The 14,288-nt window shown below is 33.8% G+C and overlaps 1 protein-coding gene across 1 annotated transcript in view; it reads left to right on the top strand.

The window, feature by feature from the left end:
* The first annotated feature begins 3,366 nt into the window (after positions 1-3,366).
* The window catches only part of LOC128173638 (sarcoplasmic calcium-binding proteins I, III, and IV-like), a 30,635-nt gene continuing 19,713 nt past the window's right edge, over positions 3,367-14,288 (top strand). The window contains exon 1 of the mRNA XM_052839311.1: positions 3,367-3,554. The gene's annotated coding sequence lies outside the window, so the exon portion shown is untranslated. The remainder of the gene's footprint in view (positions 3,555-14,288) is intronic.

The raw sequence follows: 14,288 nt of genomic DNA, 5'->3' as shown, positions 1-14,288 counted from the left end.
AAAGCACTACCATTGGAACTTTTCTGGCCTTTTCAACAAGCAGAAAAACAACATCGAACGATCAACGCAGGCATTTATGACGACCCCCCCCCCCCCCCCCCCCTTATGAAACTTTATTATAAATACAGAGTTCTTGAAATCTTTCGGTCCTGTCGGCAAGACCGATAAAAATAACCAAGGACCGATTACTTGAGGTTGCCTGTCAGTCCAAATGACCGGTAGATATGGACAGAGTAACTTGCGAAAATATAACTAATTTTCATACTCACTGAGGAGATCTGAACGCATACGATAAATCTAGAGGAGTTTTTAGCGGGTTTTTTCGCTCTCTCTAGACTTATTATACATTTTCGGAACATCTCAGTAATTATTACTTCCGTTGCTTTCGATAAGTTTGGCAAGTATTTCGTACATATTGATACGGTGTGTTTATAATGCAGCTAACAGATGTAGTCAGACAATAGGAAAAATGTCTTTCAATCATTTTCCAACCTAGATGTCGTCAGAAATCATGGGAGAAATTGGAGAACTTGTTTTAAACATAGCGTGAACTGAGGGCCCCCTATAAATCCAAGATGGCGAGTGTTGTCTTGTTACGTTTTTTGCAATGTAAATTGCATACACCGAAACAGGGTTTTCAGTGAATGTTTTTATTGCAATACACAGAAATACACACAAAAATCCCAATGTAATCATTTATACATTTTTTCGGGAAATAAGAACTCCGCTATCTGACAACCGAGCCCTAGTTACTTATGAGATGTGCAGAAAGAGAACGAGAAAGAGAACAAGAAGAAAGTTGATAATGAGAGAGGGAAGGAAATAAAAATAATTGATGACGTGATAAATAAGAATGTTGTCAGGAGCCAGAATGTGAAAATTAGGAGAAATCAGAATAATTAAGGTAAAAATGAGAGAAATTATAAGGCAAATATACTTGTAGTTTTTCATCTTTCTATTGAAAATGTTTGGACTGATAGAAATCAGTCTGGACTGACAAACTTCTGATGGTTGTCACTCCAAATGACTGACAGCGGAAAAAAGATTTCAAGAACTCTGTAAATACATACCTTTTTTATTATATGTTGAAGTGTAATCTAATAAATAATTGCTGTTGAAGGGGGCAATAAACTTGCGATCGTCCGAATTTTCAGTGGAGAAAGGTATTTTATTATAACGAACTTTATTTGTCGGCGACGCAGAATTTTATGATGATAAACAAATTAGAGTTATCGAACTTTGATTTCAACGTAGCGATCAGATTACGTCAGAGGTGTTCCGAGATTTAAAAGGAGGGAAATCGAATGCCGCCGGTCAATAGTTTCGATGACTTTTCACCATGGGCAGATAGCACGGAAACTATTTCACGGTTAGATACTATTTTGTATAAGATGTTAACTTCCGGAGATGGTCATACAATTGAAGTATTTTTTCCGAGCTCTACCGGAAGGAACCGAGAAGTAGCAATATTGAAAAACACTAGACTGCTTCTCTAACTGTAGCCTCTGCAGATTATGATCAGAGAGAGGACAAGTTTATCAGAGAACAGACTCTTAACTCCCCTGCGGTTTTTTTTAGTGCAGTAGTGTTTATTTTATACAGTTCATGCATGGAAGTGCCTTATGATGTGTGCAACACAAAATGAGAAATAAAAAAATAAAAGTTCTTTTGACTCATGGGGAGATAAAGACCATGCCTCCTTATGATGTTCGAATAACAGTTGCCACAGGTAAACATTTGGACCAAATGTTCATTGAAAGACCAAAGAATATTGCTGATATAAAAATGCAGGTAAACTGGAAAAACTCTTTAAAATAATAAAGCTGTAAACAAAGATATCCGTATCTAGTGCATGGACGAAGGTTTTGAATCTGAAAAACCATTAAAAACTGTCAAAATTACACATGATGCATTAGCGCATAGGCATCGGAACCGGGGGGTAAGCACTCCCCTCCCACTACTTTTTTTTGCATGTCAGGATTTCTGAAAAGCCTAGCCCCCCCCCCCCCCCCTTTCACACACACACACCCACGCATTCTCTCTTTCAATTTGCTTCCGACGCCGCTGTAGCGTATAGTAAAATATGACTCGTTACAAGCGACTGTTTACAATATTCACTTCTCTTTTATAAAATACTTACTCATACCAATCCTAAAAAGTATCATTATCTAAATATGCGCCATCAGATATATTATGCTGTGAAAAATAAAACTTTGATTAATTATTCTGCATGCAGATCGTTTAGTCTCCTACGTTGCGATATAATTTCTAGAGAAGGCATTAAGTTCATAAATAACGAAGTTGTGTTAATTCATGTCATGATTTTACATCATTGTTCCACACTAATATGTAATATAAGAAGGAATCTATTTTTAGTAAACATTTTGTTTTGTGTGCTTGCAAACGTCCGACATTCACAGGTACAAAGCAAAATCAAGATCTCCAAAACGTTTAATGTAATTTCTCTATGCAAGGCTGGCGGATGGGGGAATACTGGATGACATAAAACTAACGGACTACTATTCATTCAGAACTTCATTTGAAAAGCAGTAAATATCAGTTTAATTGGATGAAATTCTTGACATTTCAGGATAAATAGACCGTGCTTCTACACGTGGCTTATTAAACCAACAACAAATTAAAAACCATAAACTATATTTGGGCAGGTTGTTTTTAATTATATTTGTCAATATTACATGCAAGTCGCTTAGGGTTTTCAAGCATCAGGAATGGAATCGATCTCTATTCACACAGAGCAGGTAATATGTATTATTTCTATTTTATGAGTCATTTTACACTGTACATGGCTTTACAATTCTCACTGTATGTCATAATTTTTAAACGGATGGATCAACCTTTGTAGAAATATATACATACATACATGGGCTTATCGGTGTTTTTTCTTTTTTTGTTGCAAAGATATGCATAACCATAAACAACCCCCCCCCCCCTGTCAAGATCTTTGATAAGTCTCTCTCTCTCTCTCTCTCTCTCTCTCTCTCTCTCTCTCTCTCTCTCTCTCTCTCTCTCTCTCTCCCCACACACACACACACACTTTAAATTTGCCTCGATGCCACTGTAATAAAGTACTTCTGATACATACCTTATGATGATCTACTAAATTCATTTTTTCATAACTTCAAAAAGACACTTTTAAATTCCAATCAGAACTGAATTAATTTTTTTTTTATGATTTAACATAATAATAAAATGAAAGTGTTACTGAATGCATACCTCTTTTGAAAAATGATAATTAACAAATCAATCGAGAGAGAGAGAGAGAGAGAGAGAGAGAGAGAGAGAGAGAGAGAGAACGATCGCCCAATATCATATCGTATGGAAGATTCTGGTAGTACTGATTGTCGTCTGCTGTAATCATCGCGCGCGGTTCTCCGGACACTGTCGTCTGCTGATACTCTGGAAACCATTTGGCGCCGTTTTAGTTAGCGGAAAATCGATCGCTTGTAGTACAGACCGGGATATTTACAGCGGGCGGGATTCCATACACATCCAACTCTCGTTGTAAGCCTTGGTGAATTATCGTGCTTTAAAAGGTTAGTGTTATTTTTTTTATTTCCAAATTATTATTTTTTCTGTTAAATATCTATAATTCATAGAAAAAATAATGAGCTTGCGGGCTCTTAACTGCAATAGTATAATGTGATATTTGTTGTAGATATGCTATATCACTGAATCGTTTTGTGGGGGGAAATCATGCAAATAAAAGCCTTAAAATCAACTAATTATTGGACAAATGCTTAAAAAAAAATTACGTCTATTTCCTTCTTGACATCATCATCATCGTCATCGTCAGCATTATCATCACCATAATCGGCATCATCTACAACGATCTAATACACATTGTAATGGTGATTAAACCATTCACCCTTTCTTTAACTCATATAATGATGGTGCTACATGTTAATTTGTTAAGTATTGGGGGGAGTTTTTCGATCTTCTGTTTTTTTTTTTTTTAGCGAACTGTAGTGTAAATCTATTTTTGTAAATAACTGTACAATCAATAGAAATGAACGAAACACATATATTTAAAAAACAAACTCCACAGCGTATCGAACGCATAAATAATGCATCTGTTGAAAACATTTTTATAATCCGCGCAATACATTTTAGATTAATTAGAGAAAAAGTAGTAAAACGTCGATATGTTTTGACTTCGTCAAGGTAATTTTAAAGAGGTGTTCTTTGCATATCTTTCCTTATTGGAGACGATTCCTGTTATTTATGTGAAGTTTTATTAGTCCTCTACCGGTGAAACCGGGGGGGGGGGGGGGGGGGGCTATAGTTGTTATCGCGGTTTGGCAATCTTTCTGTTCGTCTTATCAAGAATATTTTCGTTATAGTTAGGCGAAATGATTTTAAACTTCCTTTGTTGTTTAATTATGATTCTATACAGATAGTCGTTACTTTTAATTAATAGGTATTTGCGTATCTAGTTTTAAAATGGGACTTATTTACAATCGGGTTCAGATTTATATTTATTTATTTATTTCAATCTCAATACCACTTTACCATGGTATAAAGAGCTTATGAAATTTATTAACTTTTAAGATTTTCTAATTAAAAAACAAAGACATACGTGAAATACAAGTAAAAATAGAGGTAGTGCAAGGCACAATCATGAAGGTGAAAAAAAAGGCCGGGGATTCGATTTACCCAAATGGACCTAAATAAAACCAAATTCAAATGGATCCACAGGTGATTAAGAAATTAATTTTAAACGACTAGCTCCTTTTAATTGATAATCGGGTTTGTCCTTTAAAAATAACCGAATTTTCTCCTCCCCTATTTAGATTTAGCACATCAAATGAGAGAGAGAGAGAGAGAGAGAGAGAGAGAGAGAGAGAGAGAGAGAGAGAGTTTGCAGCTAATAATTAGCTTTATCTGACAAAGGAATAATTTTTCCGTTTGTTGTTAAATAATACGTGTTATTTTGTCCTAATCTTTAATTCTGTCTTTGTGCTTCAATCTTTTGTTCGATAATAAGTCAAAGGCTCTCCCGTTGCATGTTCTAAGGGCGCGACAACGCTAATGATGTAAGGGGCGCGACAACGCTAATGATTGTAATAAGCGGCTTGAAGGGAGCTTAAGTCGTGGTATATATTCTGTCTAGATCTTCTTAACGCTTGAACAATCGATGAAAGGTTAACAAGACGCTTTGTCTTAGGGAATGATGAACGATAGACAGTTTGTCGATAAAAACTTCTTAAGTATGATGTATAATGAAGAGCTTAACGACGATAATCACAGGGAAGTCTCAAGTCTTTAAGATTATCGCAAAGAAGTCTGAGGTCTTGCAAATAATCGTAAGAGGTTTAAAGTCTTCTGACATGATAATCGCGAAGGAGTTTTAGCTAGTCCATATAATCGCAAAGAAGTTTTTAATCTGGAAAAAAAATCGTTTTTCTACATGAACATGTAAGTTTTGAAAATAATCGAATGTTTAATAATTGAAGAAAATCTTAAAGACATCCTACGCCTTCATTGACCGCATAAATAGTCTGAAGTTTACAAGATCATGAATATCGGTTATAGTATAACGTTTTTCATTGTCATTAAATCCGTGATTTTTTCTCATATGACTTTGTTATTGTTATGTTATAAATTTTGAATTAACTGGGTGTAACTAGTTGTCATGTCGTAAATTTTGTATTTACATCCACCAAGCGAATACAAAAGCTACAACATGACCATGTCACATTTTGTCTTCCTTGCAATCTTTTCTTATTAAAACACAGAATCTTTAATAATGTCGACGCAAATAGCATCTGTTCATTTTTTTTTCATTATTTGATGAACAAATATAATATATAGTTAGATCGAATTTAAATCGTAAAAGTTAAAATCATGTCCTGCTGGAATTTTCAAGAGATTTGTTCATTATGCCTATATTTAAAACATAAAAAAATCAACAGTGAGAATCCAACCGATGAGTCGACAATAAGAGGGATAATTTATACTGCATGTTGGGAAAGCAACGGAAATCGATCGCCGTGCGCGCCTGCATATATATGTCATTCAGCAGAAATGAATAGGAAAACAAAAGGAAATTAGGTCGAAAGAAACACAAAGCGCACAATCTGAAAATACAATTACATCAACTGATTGAATTAATTAATGTCCGGGGGAAACGAGCAAGCTCGAATTTCCTCAGCTGAGACGCTTGCAGTTCGGAATAATAAAAAGCAGTTCCGCTTTGTGATGAAATCGTTGTGCATTGCTCACCGCTACAATAGGGTGTCCTATTTACTTAGATGTTAATATAGATTTTACATTTCTGAACTAACATGGGTTGGATTTCCGCATTAGCATGCGGTGATGCTATGTTCTCAGTAAAATCAAACAATTTTCTACGACAGTTCTCGATTTTAAAACCTTTCATCTATTTCACTCACTCTGCTGTATTTTAGGTGATAAAAGGCAAAAATTTAGAAATCAAGAATTTAAGAACATATGTATTTAAAAGGGAATATTAAAAAAAAAAAGATTCATTACTCTTCTCAAAAAGAGATCACTATTCCTTGGGGAAATTAGTTAAAAATAGTTACATTTAAGGAAGTATCAAATTAATTGAATACAAAAATCCTCAAATGGACGATCGATTTTATTTAAGTAGCTGTGCATTACTTGCAAATCATATTGAAACCCCGGCGTTAATCATGCATGAATTTCAGATAAATTAGCTTTTACAAATAATGGTTTCCTTGGCACGGTGAACCCTTCCACTATTCAGTATAGAGAGTGAATATTCTTATTTAGAATAAATTGAATTTTTTTTTTAAAAAAGTGTATATTTTCACATAGGCCTTGCATCGCATCATGGGCGCGCACAAATGCGTATGATTTTCTTAAATCGTTTCGTTAGTAGCCACTTTTACACATTCAAGACACTTTGGAGGTAGGTTTAGGGGGAGGGTGTTGTTTCATATCCATTTGAGAATGTTTTGGTGAATGATCTAACGTCATAAAGAAAATAAGCATATATTTCAGATACATTGCTCAATTCAGGGCTATAGAACGTAGACAAGCTCATTTTTTAAATAAGTCTCATTTTTGGGAGTTGATTTTAATCAACTCTCCTATGCACTTACTCGGGCAAAGCGAAAGTGAAACAGCGTTTGGACCTAAGCACAAATCAATACCGCTGACAACACTTAGTTCTTGAAAATAATCGATAAATTCGATGCTATGTATTCTGAAGCATTGTTTTTCAAGAAAAGTTATTTATTAATACCATGAAAATAACAAAATTTTAAATTGTACAAACAGTTATTTTTTAAAGTCGTATGTATTCCTATGCTAGAGTTCAATGTAGTCTCGTTCAACCAGACGGTGTGTGCATACAAATTGAATAACGCGCGCTAGCAACATTTACATTGAACAACTTCAATGTAAATTCTACAAAATCAACGGGAGGTGTTTTTTGCAGTTATGAGACCACATCTTTCAAAAAAAAAATGATTCAATGCTTATATTTTTATTTGTTTTTAAACATTTATTTTCTTCCCGCAAATATGATTTGTTTTAAAAAGCTTTACTTATTCAACGAGTAATGCAAAATTAACGGAAGAGCCATTGGAACAGCCGAATTATGCTGACAAAAATAGTGCACAGCGTTTTAAATTCTAATAACACAATTTTATTTTTCTTTCTGTGATTTAATGAATTTACTTTTGACATTAATCAATTGAAATCATTTAACCGTCAAAATATATTTACATCAATGAAATATTAATCAGCGTAAGTATAATATCAGGTAGTGATCCGGTTTGAAGTTCGAGAAAATACTGAAAGAATACTGATTGTATTCCTATGCACCAGATTTGGTGATTGGGTTTTCTGTGTAATGCGTAAATATCACTCAAATCAGCCAATGCAATTTAATAGAGGGAAAAGAAAGTAAATGTAAATATTTATATGTATTTCGATAGATAATTTGATCAAGTTTGGCGTCAAATTTAAACAATGATATTGATTTTTTTTTTTAGATGATAGACTTTATAAAATTCCCATTTCATTTTTTTCTTCATCCTTCCTAGTTGTATTTTCAGCGAACAAATAAACATTTGATTGATTTTGCAAATGCACAGTTGTTTTTTTAATTCCAATATCCCTCTTAGCTATGGTACAGAAAATTCGTTTTCGAACAATGACAGTTATTTCAAAATCAATATCCGGATTAATTTCTTTGAACCTCAGTGTCGGAGATAAAACCAACATTTTTTGACAGATGAATGGCTTTCTATTTCTATTTTTATGTTTTTGTTTTTCTATAAATGCTAATAAATTACAGGGTAACCTTCAAATAATGACTTCAAAAATTGTTCATTTACAGGTGCACCATTTTTCTTTTCAAATTATTTCTTTATAAAAATACTAATACCCATGCGTTTATAAGAGAACTTCCGAATTAACTCGGTGCGTTTTGAGAAGCACTTACTTAAAGGGTATTCTTGACATTAGGAAAACATTGTGCAAACAAGCCCAAACTTCTATATTCCTGAGAATTTGAAATTCTACAAAATACTTTACTTAAAAATGACAGAAATATCTAAAATTTGGGTGAAAAAATCTACTTCAAAAAATGTTTCGTCATTCATAAGAACAAAAGTCCCTGCTTTATTTAAACTCGGGACCTGCGGGTCAGTTGTCCGAAGCCATAAGCTACACACATTCGATTCCGAAGACAACTCAATTTTGCGAAATAGCAGTTGAGGTGAAATCGCCATGTTGTGACATTAATGTCTTTGAAAGTAAAATTCACGGGCATCAAGAAAAAAAGCTATAGAATTGACTTTATATTTGTATTTTTCTATTACAATGTCATTGTTATGTATCTGTGTGGAGAGCCCTTAGAGTAAGTGCTTCTCAATATGCACATAGGGAATCCGGATGACGTTACATAAACGCGTGCGTATTTGTATTTTTATGGAGAAATAATCCCTCTAATGTGTATGGATTGATTTAAAAAAAGGAATATGGACTGTTCAAAGTAACGTTCTTCGTTTTGTTTATAAAGCCACTGCAAGTTTCTATTGAATATATGTTAGAAATTGCTATTACATATTACATTTTTACACATTACACTGTTTTCATATAACCAAAAAATAAAATAGGTGGACAATTTGTACAGATTGCGCTGATGCTATGGCATTACTGATAATATGGCATAGCTTGAGAGATCAATTTTGCAAGTTATCCGGTAAAAACAGGTTTACATTGATAAATATGTCGGCCTAAAGGTAAACATTTTATTTAAAAGAGGATTAGCATACTAATCATCTAGAAAAATGGAATAGGACTTTCGTGTGCATGTTTTCTTATATCACTTGTTGACCTATTTTGACCTGTAAAGAATCGATCACGTGTCACTGTTCTCTGTTGTACTTTGTAATACATGTCCTGTTTGTCCTGCAGTCGGAGTATCTGTATTCCATAGATCTATTTTAAAATGATTTATCTATACTTGTGGTTTCACAGACCAATGGATCAATGCTAAATGCAACGACTCCATCACTCCCTTAAAAGATAACCCAAACCCCAACACTCGAGTTTACATGAAAACTTTAAACTGTGTTTTGTCGAAACGGGAAACTGTCACGTTGTTTGAATATCCATTATCATCGAATGACCTAAAACACACAACGCACGCGATCTGTTTGATTGTAATCATTTTCATTTCTGTTTGATTGACGTGTACAACATGACCAATGAGTTATCCGTAATCCTGCTCTGCCTCATCCAATGCTGCACATGAGAACATTGACAATTTTGATTCCAGATTTTTATCATATATTTTGCCCCCACCCCCCCCCCCCCCAGTAACTTCAACATAACTATATAGAGTAACCGTATTGATTAAGGTACTCAATGAAAATTAAAGAGTCTATATTATGTCATTTGGTTTCTGATAGGCACTCCAAAATATAAATCTGATTTTTTTTTCAAAGGAAAAAAAGGCCCATAAATCATAGTAATATCAGAGTAAATACTAAGTACAGTAGTTACTTAATATTCTTTAAAAAGGCCAAAGATCAGTTCGGAATAGAAATACGTTATGTAGCTACCAGCTAGACTACCTGTGTTCATTAGCATTTCTTTCTTACTTATGATACCAACTTAACCAAAAAACCTGTCTTTTCCTAACACAAAACATCCTTCCCCTTAAATCCTCTGTAGGTCCTAAAGTCCTCAAAACATGACCTAGTTAGATGCAAAAAGAGTCAGGTAAGCGACCTCCAATTACGGGAGTAAGTATCTTTGTACGACATCAAATTCCGCAGGTAATGAGGCAATAAAGCCCCGGTAAAGACACGACAAAGAAAGGAGTTGCAGAAGACGACAATAAAAGAGAATCCTATAAACAGGGCAGTTGTATGTCTTTGCAATAGAGCCAGAAAAGCCTTGAAATTTAAACGATTTATTACCGAGTCGTGTGTCTACGTAACGTTTATGATAAAATTTTTTTTTCGAGTTCTGTACCATTATCTTTGAGGTCAAGGTCTGTGAGTACAGGTATACCTCTTCCGGTCTTTTCGACAACAATACGTACAAGTAGGCATCTTAAAGCAACGATTTTTTTTAACAAAAAAAAAAACAAAAAAACAAAACAAATGGAGAAAATATTGAAGTCTGTAACAGTTAACGATCTAATACATATACATGTAAACATCTAAAATCAACGCCTTATTTCTATTAATAAGAAATACAGGAAATATGTTCAATTCATAGTAGTTTAGAATTTACATTTCTTATTGCAACAACGGTAAATTTGAAATTTGGAACAGGAATCAAAACTACCAACTGATAATTCAAGCTGGTGAACTTTAGTACAAACTTTGAATACCCGGTAATGTAAACATTTTCCTGCAACGTGACTGTCTTGACCAGTAAGATTATGTTGGGTTTTTTGTTTGTTTGAGTGTTGGTTTTTTTGTTTTGTTTTTTGTTTTTTGTTTGGTTTGGATTAGTTTGTCTTGTTTTTTATTAACATTATTATGTCTACTTTCTGACCTATCTAGGTGAATTCATTTTTGTCCAAGTTATTCTTCAATTATGTAAATACATAAACGATGTGTACAATTTAAGCTAGTCTGAACTTGCATTGTGTGTTTATCAATTCTTTTTATACATCTTTTTTTTAATTTCATGCAATACGCCGAGAAGAATACAAATTGTTTAATCAAAAATTTATAACAAAGCTGAAATGCTATTGATTTATTAGGTATCTAAGGACCTTTAAGGAGTTCCAATCCCTGAAGAAATATCAGAGATACATCTCAGTGACGAACAATTGAAACGATGTTATAGCATTGAATCATGATTTTTTGAAGTATACACTCTCATAACTGCCGCTGTGTGTGCATACAAATTGAGTAACGCGCGTTAGCGCGTTATGAAAATTTGTATGCACACACCGCGGCAGTTATGAGAGTGTATACTTCAAAAAATCAAGATTTAATGCTTATATTTACTTTTTTTTAACTTCTTGCCTTGTCTGCAAATGTGATTCATGCCTTAAAATTCCTATCTTATTCTAAGGGTAAGTTAATATTAATGGAAGAGCCACAGTAACAGCCATAAGCGTGAACTTTGATTTTCGCTTGTGACGTTGCAGTTTGTAGCGTTCAGCGTTTGTGACGTCATAATAAAAATCGTCAATTTGACCTTTGACTACTTGTTGCATTTAGAGGCATTTGAAGATCACAGAATTTAATGGAAAAAACACAGTAGAATGTAAATATAAGAAAATAGACCCGTTTTTTTCATTGACAAGTTCCTTTGTTAGAATAGAATCTGTATTTTTGATCCATGCAGAAATTCTCAAAACGCATTGAAGAATGTCTTTACTTTATCATCCTGGCACTTTTACGTGACTTGCAATGTATAATTCTCAGAATGTCTATTTTTTTAGCAATGTATTTAAAGATGACTCGACACAGTGAGTGTTCTAAAATAGAGTTTATGAACTTTGTACATTCAAGTAAATTAGTTAGTATCCTTTTAACACGGCGGTATTAATGACTTTATAAATATTGAATAAAACAATCTGGAAAAGGAAACCTTGGGTTGCTAAAAAAAAGAATGATCAAGCTTCTGGCTTGCTGTTGGCTTTACAGATCTAATGATAGCTTTTGTTTAATTTACAAACAATTGCCTATTCATTTATTTTATTCAAAGGGGGGGGGGGGTATTAATTAATTTCTATCTTGGTGGTTGCCGGGAGGGGTCAATATCTTATAGCTTGTTATAATATCGTTCTTATATTCTGCATTTCGTGTATTACAGGTCAACAAGTTATTACATTCTGCATTAAGAATTTCTGTAATACAGGTCAACAATTTATTACATTCTGCATTAAGAATTTCGTGTACAATTGCAGTACAGGCCAACAACTGACCTTTTGTTTTGGTGCAGAACTTTTTTGATCAGTCAAAGAGCGCTTTGTAGCTTTGCTGTATGACAGATAACACAGCTTTAGAACAGTTTCATAGAGAAACTTGTCGACCATTTTGTGTGAAATCAATCGCTATTGGATAGTAGATTACTCTCTATTTATCCTAATACTTCATATCTCGAATTTTATTGAGTTATAATGCTTCATTCTGCAATAAACACCTGATTATAACCCGTATGATCATAACTAATAATTGCGGTATTTAACAACCAAAAAACACGTAACATGAAAGAACTTTAAACCATTAGATATACAAGGCAATGTATCTTAATTTGATGGGAGATTATATTTTATAGAGCCTCGCTCAATAACCATAAACATTTCAGGTATATCAGCCTCGATCTGGATTGGCTCAGTGTGCAATAGGTCGGAAGGTAGAAATGCGAAGAAAGAAACCTCAAGCGCTGTGATCGCCCAACAATTATAATCATTTAATTCGATCTCCTCCACATGCAATCAAAAAATTTCGTTCCAACGATCTCGCCTTTAATAAGGAGTCCCTTTAACTCTCGTCTGGTAATTGATACGCCTGTGGACTTTATCGGAATCGATACCGTGTTCAGTTCTAATATTATCTTACCAGTGTAATTATGTCGTACTGTGACTATTCATCATTCTCCGATGAAAAACGTTTTAATGCGTTTGGTCTGTAGATTACAGCACTCTAGGTTTTTCAGGTGCTTGAATCTGTCTCTTAATGAACACAACTTCCCATCTGTAGCATTTCTGATATCATTTAGACGTTTAGACTGTCAATTTTAGAAGTGGCCTCGAGCCTTCAAAAATGGCGACTGTAATGGCCTCCGTAATGCACTCGCCCCTCTTAGGACGTCTTATCAGAGTTCTATTCGAAGCGCTTCAGGGATTTTCTATAAAAAGAGTACAAAAGACCGATCTTTGATTTGTTTATCGAAGCTCGACCGAATGTCCCAAGAGGATTATACCTTATCTCAACGCCTGGGGAGGTATCGGTGTTAGAAATACCGAATCTGGTCTATTTCAGGATGAACCTGTTTTCCTTCTGCTCAAGGAAAACCTAGTCTATCAGTGCATTGACAGACTATATAATTTATTATTCAAAATATAATACACATGCCAACATACAGCAAACATGTTTGATTCTTATTGTTTAATCTAATTAATAAATATATTTGTTTAACTAAAACATGGTTTTTTTTTCTTTAATGTTCTCTGCTACAATTCATAAATCATCGCATTACCATTTTCAGCATAAAGTTATATTGGGTTTACTTTGTTTTACAGCACTTTAGAATATTTTGATTTAAGCTCATCAGATCAGTAGACATAGTAATAGAATAAGTTCAGATGATCATCTCACAACGCTCGATTGATTGATTGATTTTATGTTGATTCTAGTCCGTTGGAGAATAATGATGCTTAGTTTATAGATGTCTAACATATATGAGCGTAAAATGTCATGGAATTTATTGCAAATAATTTTATAACTCATGTTATCACAAAGAGAATATCTAAGTTGCTTACCGTGTGTGCATTTTTGATTGCCATGAGCGTAAAATGTCATGGAATTTATTGCAAATAATTTTATAACTCATGTTATCACAAAGAGAATATCTAAGTTGCTTACCGTGTGTGCATTTTTGATTGCCAGAGTTTGTGGACAACATACGTATTGAAAACATCGAATGTTGCATACTTCTAAGTTATTACATTGTGATTTGTCAAATTTAAAGTTATTATTATTGTATCGTAAGGTATTTTAAATTATCTATATTATCGAGTAAGTACAACAAAAATACTGAGCGAGTTACATGAATGGTAGCACAGGGCATCT

The sequence above is a fragment of the Crassostrea angulata genome, chromosome 2, assembly GCF_025612915.1.
Source record: "Crassostrea angulata isolate pt1a10 chromosome 2, ASM2561291v2, whole genome shotgun sequence".
NCBI classification, from domain to species: domain Eukaryota; kingdom Metazoa; phylum Mollusca; class Bivalvia; order Ostreida; family Ostreidae; genus Magallana; species Magallana angulata.
The sequence above is the reverse complement of the archived record's forward strand: the minus strand, read 5'-3'. Positions and strand labels throughout refer to the sequence as shown.